General features: G+C 32.9%; 1 pseudogene; it reads left to right on the top strand.

The window, feature by feature from the left end:
- Positions 1 to 545: 545 nt before the first annotated feature.
- On the top strand, positions 546 to 1,228 carry LOC146721815 (uncharacterized; annotated as a pseudogene).
- The last annotated feature ends 10,669 nt before the right edge of the window (positions 1,229 to 11,897 follow it).

Here is an 11,897-nt window from a genome sequence, read left to right as displayed (position 1 = left end):
GGCGACGTCAGATGAGCAAATCGTAATAATCTTACAGGGACATAGAGGGATACGATAATAATGCACAAATGGTTATTATACTTACTAAAGGAAAAATTTGTATACAAATTATCAATTGTATCCCTTCATTATCGCTCAAGGATTTTGCAACTACGGAAAAAATAATGCCAGACTATTCACCATCGGAGATCATTGATATTATTCTCATTCTTGGAGAATGTCATTTAAATTATCACAAAGCTTCGCGAGTTTACCGAGATCGGTATCCTACAAGGGAAGGACACCCCAATCCTGCTTTAATCCGAAACCTCGAACGAAAAGCTCGTGAAGGTCATTTCAAACGTAAAAGGAAAGATCATGTGTATGATAAAAATGACAATCGTGTGATCACGCTCCTGGCAGCAATTCATCTTAATCCTCATGTAAGTCAGCGGATTTTGGCAAGGAAATTAGGTATTCCAAGATCAACAATTAGGAGGATTATAAAGAAACTTAAATACCATCCCTATCACATAACTATGACACAAGCTCTGAGTCAAAGAGATATGCAATTGCGTATCCAATTTTGTCAATGGGCACAACAAATGATCAGAACTAAACCAAATTTTTTCAATTTTGTTATGTTCTCTGATGAGTCGACATTTAAAAATAATGGTGAGCTAAATAGGCATAATTGTCATTATTGGTCAGATGTTAATCCTCATTGGCATAGACCAATAGATAATCAGAATCGTTGGAGTGTCAATGTTTGGTGCGGGATTGTAAAGGGGTATTTGATTGGTCCCTATTTCTTTGACGGAAATGTCAACGATAAAAACTTTTTGGCATTTCTTAGAGATGACTTACCACAATTATTTCAAAACGTTGACTTGCAAACACGCCAAAGGTTATGGATACAACTCGATGGCGCGCCACCTTACTATACAAGATGTGTGAGAGATTACCTGAATGAAACGTATAATGGCAGATGGATTGGACGAGATGCACCCGTCGCGTGGCCTCCACGATCTCCTGATCTGACGTCGCCCGACTTTTTCTTATGGGGATATCTGAAAAATGTCGTGTACAGCAAACGCCTACAACGAGAGAAAATATGATAGAAAGGATACGAGAAGCTTGCAGAAGGATAACGCGCAAAATGTTACTCAAGACAATAAGACATTTCCAAGATAGGATGGCATTATGTATCCAAGCCAATGGAGATAACTTCGAACAATTGATTCGATAAATTTTTTTTGACTGGATCATTCTCGATTTTGCCTTCGGTGGCAGAATTCTTCTTGATCTTACTTTAGTTGACGGAACCATCAACGATCTTGCTTTGACTGGCTGGATCATGTTCGTATCTTGCCTTGACTGGCTGGATCGTGTTTGTATCTTGTTTTGATTGGCTGGATCATGTCCGGATCTTGTCTTGACTATCTGAATCATGCTTGGACTTTGCCCTGATTGGTCGGAGCATGTAAAATAAGACTATCGGAAAATGAATATTTTAAGAAATAATATATATTTTCCATTGCGTACTTTTCGAGTTATAAAGCTCGAAAGTTACTACATTTTAATAAAAATACAAAATATATATATATATATATTATATAATATATATATATATATATATATATATATATTTTGTATTTTTATTAAAATGTAGTAACTTTCGAGCTTTATAACTCGAAAAGTACGCAATGGAAAAACATTTGACTATAGTGTTTTGGAAAGCTCTCGAGGTCAGCTATAAGAATATGTAATAAAAAATAGGGAGTGCTATTTAAAAAAATTGAAGTGACCTTTGCGTGATCTTCAGATGAATATCCAAGGTCAAACCAATGGCACCATTTTATAGCACCTTCGAAACCATACAACACATGTCTGAACTATTTTTCGATATTTCGCTTAGTTTACGAGAAAATTGATCGTATTTTTTAAAATGGCCCATTTTGTATATAAGGACCACAACCCAAGAAAGCTCAATATCGAAGCTGTCAGCCCTGAAGATGCAAACTGCAACGTTTGCGAAACGTCAGCATTATGCTGTTAAACCACGCGGCATCTATTTCCAATTTCAAGGAGAGTTCTATGAACAAACCTCCGGAGCAGCAATGGGATCCCCCATTTCACCTATTATTGCAAACATTTTCATGGAACATTTTGAAAATAAAGTCCTGAAAAACGCACCTCTCAAACCCTCTACATGGTTTTGATATGTTGATGACACTTTTGTCATCTGGCAGAGAAACGCTCCCTCAATTTCTCGACTTTCTAAATTCTCAGCACCGCAGTATTCAGTTCACAATGGAAATAGAACAGAATAATCAGCTCCCCTTTTTAGACGTGTTAGTTAAGAAGAACAAAAACGGCACCTTAGGCCATCAGGTTTATCGAAAACCAACATGTACGGATCGTTATCTCCATGCCACCTCTCATCATCACCCGGCTCAGAAGAATTCTGTCATCAGTTTATTAATATACAGAGCCTTAACAATTTCTGAACCAACTTCCCTGAATGAAGAATTAGAACATCTCAACCAAGTCTTGACCAAGAATGGGTACAACACCAAAGACATCCATCGAACAACTGAAAGGCTGAAAAATAAAATCTCCAGTTTTACAAATATGAGTGCATCAAGTGAAAAAGAAGAAGAAGAAAAAGAAGATAAAAAATGAACGATCCGTCCGTATCTTCAGGGTACAACAGAACGCCTTAGCAAGATCCTGAGTAAACACAATATCAAAGTAATTTCCAAACCTCAACATAAGATTGCGCAACTACTTCCTAATCCCAAGGACCGGAGACCACACTTAGAAACACCAGGTGCATACAGGATTCTTTGCTTCTGCCGAAAAATGTACATTGGAGAAACTAGGAGAAAGATCAGTACACGAATTAAGGAACACCAACGGAGTGCCAGGTACTGCCATTTTAGTCAATCAGCCTTGGCAGAACATTGGATGGAGACGGGACACTCGGTACAATACGATAAAGCAACCAGACTAACCCCTTCGCAAAGCTATTTTGCCAGAAAACATCGTGAAGCCCTAGAAATTCTGAAACATCCCGACAACCTCAACCGCGACAAAGGTTATCAAACAAACCCTATTTGGCACACTGCCCTTATTATACATTCACACCACTAGGCGGCGTCATTACGGAATACTTTTCCGTAGATGAAAAACCTCCCATAATATATATAAGGACCACAACCCAAGAAAGCTCAATATCGGAGTTCTCAGCCCTAAAGATGCAAACTACAACGTTTGCGAAACGTCGGCATCCATCCGGAAACCTTTTGCATTGATGATTCCAATGGCCGCGAAAGTCTCAAAACTACATATTTAATTGTATAAATTTTTATAAAATTTATCTAATAGAATAAAAAAAATTGTAAAATTTTTTAAACTGATAGAACTTCTTTTTTGTATATTATTGTAAGCAATTTTTATCTTAAAAAAATACTAGCAGAAAATACTTTAAAATCTGCTCAATTTTATATCTATATAATATAAGCATTGAAAGATTTTAAAAATATTTTCCAACTTTATCATATAAAGTCAGTTTTTAATTTAAACATACATTGAGTTTAACGTATAACATCACTTCATTTCATTTATGGTATCATAAGTCTTTAACAATTAAAAATATTTTTTTATTAAATACATTCATTTCACGCGCCGCTGTTAAATATCAGCGTAAGCTCGCGCAATTTCACTGTCGCATCAAGATCCACATAATGTCTCGCTGGATTAGTCGATCTTTTACTTTTTCTTTGTTTATAACTTAAATATATTAAGGACTACTACTATTACTACACACATACACACACACACACACACAACTATTACTATTACAGCTGGCATTCTTGTGTTTTATAATTTTCCCTTTTTTGTTATTCTTTATTAAATTCGTAATAATTTTTTCGAAACAATCATAATTAAAATATTGCAACTACAATTTAAATGCATTAATTTTTATAATTTTTTTCTATTTTTACGTACTAAACCCTGAAAATATACTTATTCAAGAACTAAGAATATGTTATGCAGTTTATGCTAAATTTATAAATGACTTTTTTAAATGGTATATTATTGAGATTATTTCGTAAAATAATTTTTGCTCTAAATAGTACTTCAGACATTTTTTTCTTCAAAATAAATATATTTTTGGAGTGTTGTAGATATAGTTCCGTTATGTGATTGTATGTAAATGTAAAATAAAAAATATATAATTGAATATAAACTTAATAGTTTTCTAGATAATGGCAAAAAACTAAAATTTACCCCCCATAAACGACGCCCTGAATAAAATTAAGGGTACTTTTCAGGATTTTATTAAAACATCGATAAAGGTCTCCGCAAAAATTCAGTTTGTTCCTAATTTTTATGAAGTTTTGCTCTCTTTAAGTTTAGTTATACTGGACTATATAAAAATTTGAATGATGTGTAAAATATTTATATATATAAGCACCGTTCGTTTGTCCGTCTGACCGCGAACTACTTTATTACATTTGTGAACCGATTTTCACCAAATTGGCACCAAAATTTCGCAAATTTTCTGAGGATTGTGACAATGTGACGGTTTTTTTAAATATTTCCATCCCCACCCACGCAAACGCTTATTTATGGACCGATTTTTTTTAAATTGGTTGCAAATTTTTCGGAGATGGCGACGATATGGTTTTCTTACAAGTTTTGCACCCTTACCCACGCAGCCACCTACGCAATTACAAAATTATTGACCGATTTTCTTAAAATCGGTATCAAAATTTTCGAAATTTGTCGAGAATGATTACTATATGATTTTAAAACTTTTACAATTACCTGTTTCACAAAAATTAGTCCATAAATGTGTAAGTAGTTCGCGGTCAGACAGACAGACTTAAAAAATCTAAAGAGTATTTAAAAACCACATTGTCGCACCATTAAAGAAAATCCGAAATCTTTTACGACAAGTGTTGTGTACAAACAAATTTTGTAAAATGAAAAATTGTGTGAAAACTAATAATAGCGGGGTCAGTGTTGGGAAACTAGACTTTGAGGCCCGCGCTTCGCGTAAAATAATGCGTAAAGCAAAATTATTTTAAGTATTATTGGAAAAATATTATTAATTGATCTAACGGTAAATTTTATTAGAAATATTGAGAATAATCTAAAAAAACTTCCAATTGCTGATCGCAAGACCATCATTGCAAGGTCTAATAACATCCTTAAATCTATTAGTATATATTTGTATCCTAATAGTGAAACTAACAAAAAATTAATACTTTTAAATACTATTACAAATAACTTCCTTAAAAAAAATGATAATTTGATACTAACAAGAGTAGACAAGGATAACATAACTGTGGCTTTAGATAGAGATAAATACATCGAAAGGATTGAAGATATGTTAAATGATGATAAAACTTATTTAGTTTTAAATAAGGATCCGATTAGAAAATTGATATCGAATCTACATGACTTACTTACTAGATGGAAAAATAATAATTACATTTCGTTGCAGACATATCGTTCATTGTCATTTAGTGAGGGAACATTACCGAGAGCATATGGTTTACCAAAAATCCACAAAGAAAATTGTCCATTTAGATTAATTGTATCCTCTTTAAATACTCCTTTATATCAATTAGCACTTCACTTACACCAAATTATGAATAATATAATAGTTTCCCTGTATGTAACAGCCACATAGAAAATAGTTTCAATATGGTTAACAAAATTTCAGATGTTTACATACAAGATGACTACAAATTATTATCTCTTGATGTTATCTCACTTTTTACTAATGTACCTATTGATTTAGCTCTCGAGAGTGTTTCCAATAGATGGCAATATATTGAAAATAATTGTAATCTTCCTAAGTCGGAATTTTTAATTGGAGTAAGCTTCGTGTTAAATTCTACATATTTTACGTTTAACAATGTTTTTTATCGACAATCCTTCGGCACACCAATGGGTTCACCTCTATCTTCTATCATAGCTGACATCGTTTTACAAAATTTAGAAAATAAAGCTCTTCAACAACTAAAGTTTTGTCCACCCATATATTTTAGATACGTTGACGATATAATAATGGCTGCTCCATCGGATTCCATAGATCACACATTAAATCTATTTAATTCTTTTTACGAAAGAACCAGTTTACTCTTGAAATTCAAGACAATAATAAAACTAATTTTCTCGACTTAACATTGATATTAAAAAACAATAACATTATATACGATTGATACCATAAAAAAACGTTTTCTGGTAGATATCTGAACTTCCTGTCTCAACATCTTATGAGTCAAAAACGAGGTACGATAATGCGGCTAGTTGATCGAGCCTTTTTATTATCAAATCCAGAATTTCATAAAGATAATGTAGAGTTAGTAATCAAAATATTGCTTGAAAATAATTATCCTCTGAAATTGATTTTTGACACAATGAACCAAAGACTAAAACATTTAATAGAAAAACGAAATATTCTTACAAACAAGAATGACCAAAATGTAAAAGTCTCGTAATTTTGCATCCCATTTTTACCGACACTTACCGAACAATATAAAAACATCATTAAAGATATAAATGTTAAACTCTCATTTTACAGTCTTAACAAATTGAATAAATATATCAAAGTACACAAAGATCCTATTCCTAAGGTTTCAAACACCAATGTGATATACGAGGGTCACTATTTATATTTCGGGAATAGGAACAAAAACAAATAGTTAAGCTGCAAATATATTTTTATTGTTTTTTAAAGTACTCGCCACGATGATCGATACACTTTTGCATGCGCTTAAACCAATTTTCAAAGCATTTATTCCATTTCGAATGAGGTATCTCCAAAACATGATTTTTGAACGCTTCAATAGCTTCTTCGGGCGATGAAAATCGTTGACCACGCAGTTTATTCTTCACGGATGGGAACAAAAAGAAATCATTGGGTGCCAAATCAGGGCTGTACGGCGGATGACCCATCAATTCGATGTTTTGAGTGCTCAAATAGTCTCTTGTTTGAGCCGATGTGTGAGAGCTCGCATTGTCATGATGAAGAACAATCCGACGTCTCTTGTTTGTTTTCCTTATTTCACCGAAGATTTCTGGCAAACAGATGGTTGTGTACCACTCAGAATTTACTGTTCTACGATCCTCTAGAGGCACTGTTGCAATATGACCAGTTTTTCCGAAGAAACAGGCCACCATTTTCTTTGAAGTATTTCGTGCGCGAACAACTTTTGTTGGATTTGGTTTATCTTGGAACACCCATACAGTCGACTGCTGCTTACTTTCGGGCTCATACGAATATATCCATGATTCGTCACCTGTCACGATTTTATAAACGTCTTTTGAAGCACCGCGATTGTATTTCTTAAGCATTTCTTTGCACCAATCGACACGAGCCTTTTTTTGAGCGATTGTCAAATTATGTGGGATCCAACGCGAACATAACTTTCGCACAGCTAAGTGTTCATGTAAAATCGCATATATGCTGGTGGAACTAATGCTTAGGGATGCCTCAATCTCACAATAGGTTACATGACGATCTTGCTTACTCATTTCGTGCACAGCATCGATGTTTTCTGGCACTACAGTCGATTTTGGACGACCTTCACGAAACTCGTCGGACAGCGAACTACGACCACGATTGAATTCACTATACCAGCGATACACAGTGGTTTTGATGGAGCTTCATCGCCAAAAGTCAAATTAAGTTGATTGACGTACTCTTGTTGTGATAATCCACGAAAGTCGTAAAAAATCATCGCACGAAAATGTTCACGATTCAGTTCCATTTTTTGCCGAGACGAAACTTTCAACTAAATATAAAATAAACAAATAGCGTCCGTATGACAAAATGTTCTGAGTACGTATATTGTCAAAAATGTCAAACTTTATGATGGAACCGTCAGATGAACTCACATGACATCAGTGTTGTCAATTCCCGAAATATAAATAGTGACCCTCGTATAAGATAGACTGTAAAGAGTGCAATGCATCGTATGTTGGTCAGACTAGTAGGAAATTATCTACTAGAATATCTAAACATCGATCTAATATACACAGAAATGTAAAAAAATCGGTAATCACTGACCATAGATTAAAACATAATCATGAATTTTGTTGGGACGATGTAAAAATACTTGATAAAGAATCACAGTATAATAAAAAATTAATTTCGGAGATGATATTTATAAAAAGGCAAAATAACAGTCTCAATTTAAAAACAGATATCGATGGCTTGTTGGTAATCTATGACGACATTATATATAGACTACCAAAGATCTGAAAGTTAAAAAACATAAACAATTAACTATTTTTTCAGTTGTGCGGTCGCCTCTCCGAGAGTCAAAAAATCATACGTTATTGTTACCTCGAGCTATTAACATGTGTAAGCTTCCACGTCACAATATAACATCTTACTCAATCTAACTGTAAGTCCATTTTTATTAATTTACTTATCTTCAATATTAATTTTTTCGTATACTTATGATTTTATAAACATATTAACAATGGCTGTTATCGAGATTCGCAACCGATCTCCTAACAGAACAATTAGCGAGAGATCTGTTTCGCGACTATTACATATAATGACGTTGTGAGGAATAGAATATATACTAAAAAAATGCTCTTGCTTTATAAATGCGTTGATCTCGGGCGTTAGCATATGACTTGACTCCGGACATTTTTATTTTTATTATAATGACATCGATGAATAATTTATTGTTAATTTATACTAATATTTTAATTATTAATTGCGCTAAAGAAGGTTGGAAAAGACAACCAAAACGTACGACGAATTGAACTTACTTCTGTATAATTTTTAATAATTTATGTTATAAATCGTTTCACAAATATATTTCTAGTATAGAACTTATGTAGCTCTTATTGCCTTTTTTATTTTGTAGATGTAAATTTATTGTCATTACGTAATGTTACATCATAATTTGTAAGATTCTTAATTAATTTTTTCAGATAGGATAAAAGCTAGATGTACTTTATAAAATTTTCTCCACCGTTTTATGTACGAGTGTTTAGTTATATTTTTTGGGATAAGATATTTATTTTAAATATACTTATTTTAAATGTATTTTTTTGTAAATTATTTTATATATTTTAAGAATTTTAATAAATTTAAGAATTTTATAATTTTAAATAAATATAATAAACAAACTATAAGAGCAAAGTTATTTAGTTGTAGCAAAAAATTAATTTTCGCTATAATCGACGCACCGTCATCCACGTTTGGCTCTTGTAACTTGTCTATTATCATATTTATATTTGATATTGAGAGATATTATTTTTATATTTAATATTAAAAATTCTTAATCTAATATATTTGTAATATTTTTTATGATAATAATTGCAACTTTAAAAGATAGCTACGAAGAATTTTGAAATGTGAAAAAAGAGAAAGCTACGAGTTATTTGCCAGTCAGCACAAAAGATCCCCTAGATGTACATAGAATATACGGAAATTGATTCTGGATATCCTGTGTATATCATAACACATCTGAAAGATGCCCATTGCAGATCGTATAGATGTTCAAAAGCAATGCACCGTAGGTCTCAGGTAGATCTATTATACATCCATTTGTACATCCAATGTACATACATGGAACATACATTTTTGTATATCCATATCGTCGCACTTTTAGCATATTCTATGTGTATCCAAAGAACGTGTATTGTACATCACATGTATGTATTATATATATCCAAAGAACGTATATTGTACATCACATGCATGTATTATGTACATCCAAAGAACGTATACTGTACCTCGCACATACATGTACTATGTTTATCGAAAGAACGTATACTGTCCATCATATGCATGTACTACGTATATCCAATATATATATCTATATGTACATTTAATGTATATACATTTTCATATATTATATGTATATATTATTTGAGAGGTTCAAAAAGATTCAAATATACAGCCATATATAGGTTTTGATCATTTTGTATTTAGTATTTTATTATAAAAATGTGACAAATTTTTAAACTAATACTTTAATTATCTACCTTTAATTGTACATATATATATATATATATATATATATATATATATGGTAGATTGTATATTTCCTTTGAAAAATACATGAAAATATGCATATATCATCAAAATATATAAAAAAGCAATATTAAAATTGTGTTCAACTATGTCATAAAGAGACACATTTATATATGTTTTATTGTCATTGACACGCTTAGATGCGTGTGCGAGATGATTTGACAGTAAAAATATATTATGTTGTCTAATTTCAATATGTTGAACACACTAAAATGGCTTTTTGACATATATATATTACTGTCGATAATAACGGAATTAAAATTGTCGGTAATTATCGACAATTTTAGTTCCTCTCAAATGAGAGCGCTAACCCGTCGGAGTTCGGCCAACGCTCCGGCATTCCCTTAATAATGATGTCGAAAAATTACCGAATAATATTGAGTGCAATAATAATGAAAATAATATATCGTTAACCTCAAAATTAGCTGTATGGGCTGTAAAAGATAATATAACGTTATCGGCGTTAGGAAATTTACTTCCTATAATACGAGAAATACCGGGATGTAGCAATATTTCAAAAGATGCAAGAACAGTACTAAAAACACCTAGTAAAATAATTGTAACACCTTTAGGTTCCGAGACATATTTTTATTTTGGTATAGAAAAAACGATAAATTTATTTTGTATAAATCATAAAATCAACTTAGAACGAGGTGAAGAGTTTTTATTAGCTGTCAATACTAATGGTTTACTGTTAAGCAAAAATTCGAATAGTTCGTTTTGGCCTATTTTATGCTCAATCAAATCAATAAAAGTTCTTATAAACCACATATTTTTAGTTGCTTTATTTCATGGTTCGGAAAAACCACCATCTGCTAATGATTTTTTTAAAGATTTTGTAAATGAATGTATTCAAATTAATTAATGAAAAGCTCGTATAAATTAACAAAATTAAACAAACCAAATATAGTAGGCCAACTGAACGAGCAAATAAATAAAATGTAAAAATTTATTAATAGTTAAATAATTAAATTATCATTCCGTTACAGAAACAATATAAATCGTAAACGTTTCGACTGCACTACAGTCTTTTTCAATACATAAAAGTTAAATATTAAAATACAAAGTTAAATGTTAAAAATACAAAGTTAGTTAAATGTTAAAATATAAAATTAAAACGATTCTTTGCTGTTGACCAATAGATGTGCAAGACGATTGGTCTGAGATGCCAAGTTATACGACATTTAATCATGCTGCGGAAATATTACGCGAATTAAATCAATGTCAGAGAAAATTAAAAAATCTTTCAACTTACATTATCGTTTTAACAAGTCCTTCTTCCCGATATTTCAAGTGTGTGTTGCGAAGTCTGAATAACAAATGTCAAAGTAGAGAGCGTGATGTATTTATTTATTGCCAATGTTTTTTCTAAACTATGATTCAGCAAAGTTTTTTGAGTATGTCGAAATAACTACTGTCTAACAATTCGGTGTCTTTATTTAAATTGTAACGGCGTAGCCGTTACTAACGCCTCGCGGGCCGATCACCCGCCCGCCACTTGAGGCTATGGCGCCTAAGGCGCCCCTAAGCACAAAATCATAACTGATACACGGGTCACCCTACCCCAGGGGCGCCCCACTACAACCCCCAGAGGCGCCCCACTACGACGCCGGCGTTACCCCCACCACAGCCTCGAGGTAGAGTGGGGGAACCGCCGGCAGGGTATATAAGCCGGCTCGACGGATGAGCCGGCACCAGTCCTGCTCCAGACCTCCTAGCCAGGCAACGGGCTTCTCGTTGTTACGCCGGGTTTCCCGGTTTCTGGCCTCCTACCTTTAGTATCGGGCAACGGGTTTCTCGTTGTTACGCCGGGTTTCCCGGTTTCCGGTCTCTTCCT

The sequence above is a fragment of the Nylanderia fulva genome, unplaced genomic scaffold, assembly GCF_048542155.1.
Source record: "Nylanderia fulva isolate GAGA-0341 unplaced genomic scaffold, ASM4854215v1 Scaffold408, whole genome shotgun sequence".
NCBI lineage: Eukaryota > Metazoa > Arthropoda > Insecta > Hymenoptera > Formicidae > Nylanderia > Nylanderia fulva.
The sequence above is the reverse complement of the archived record's forward strand: the minus strand, read 5'-3'. Positions and strand labels throughout refer to the sequence as shown.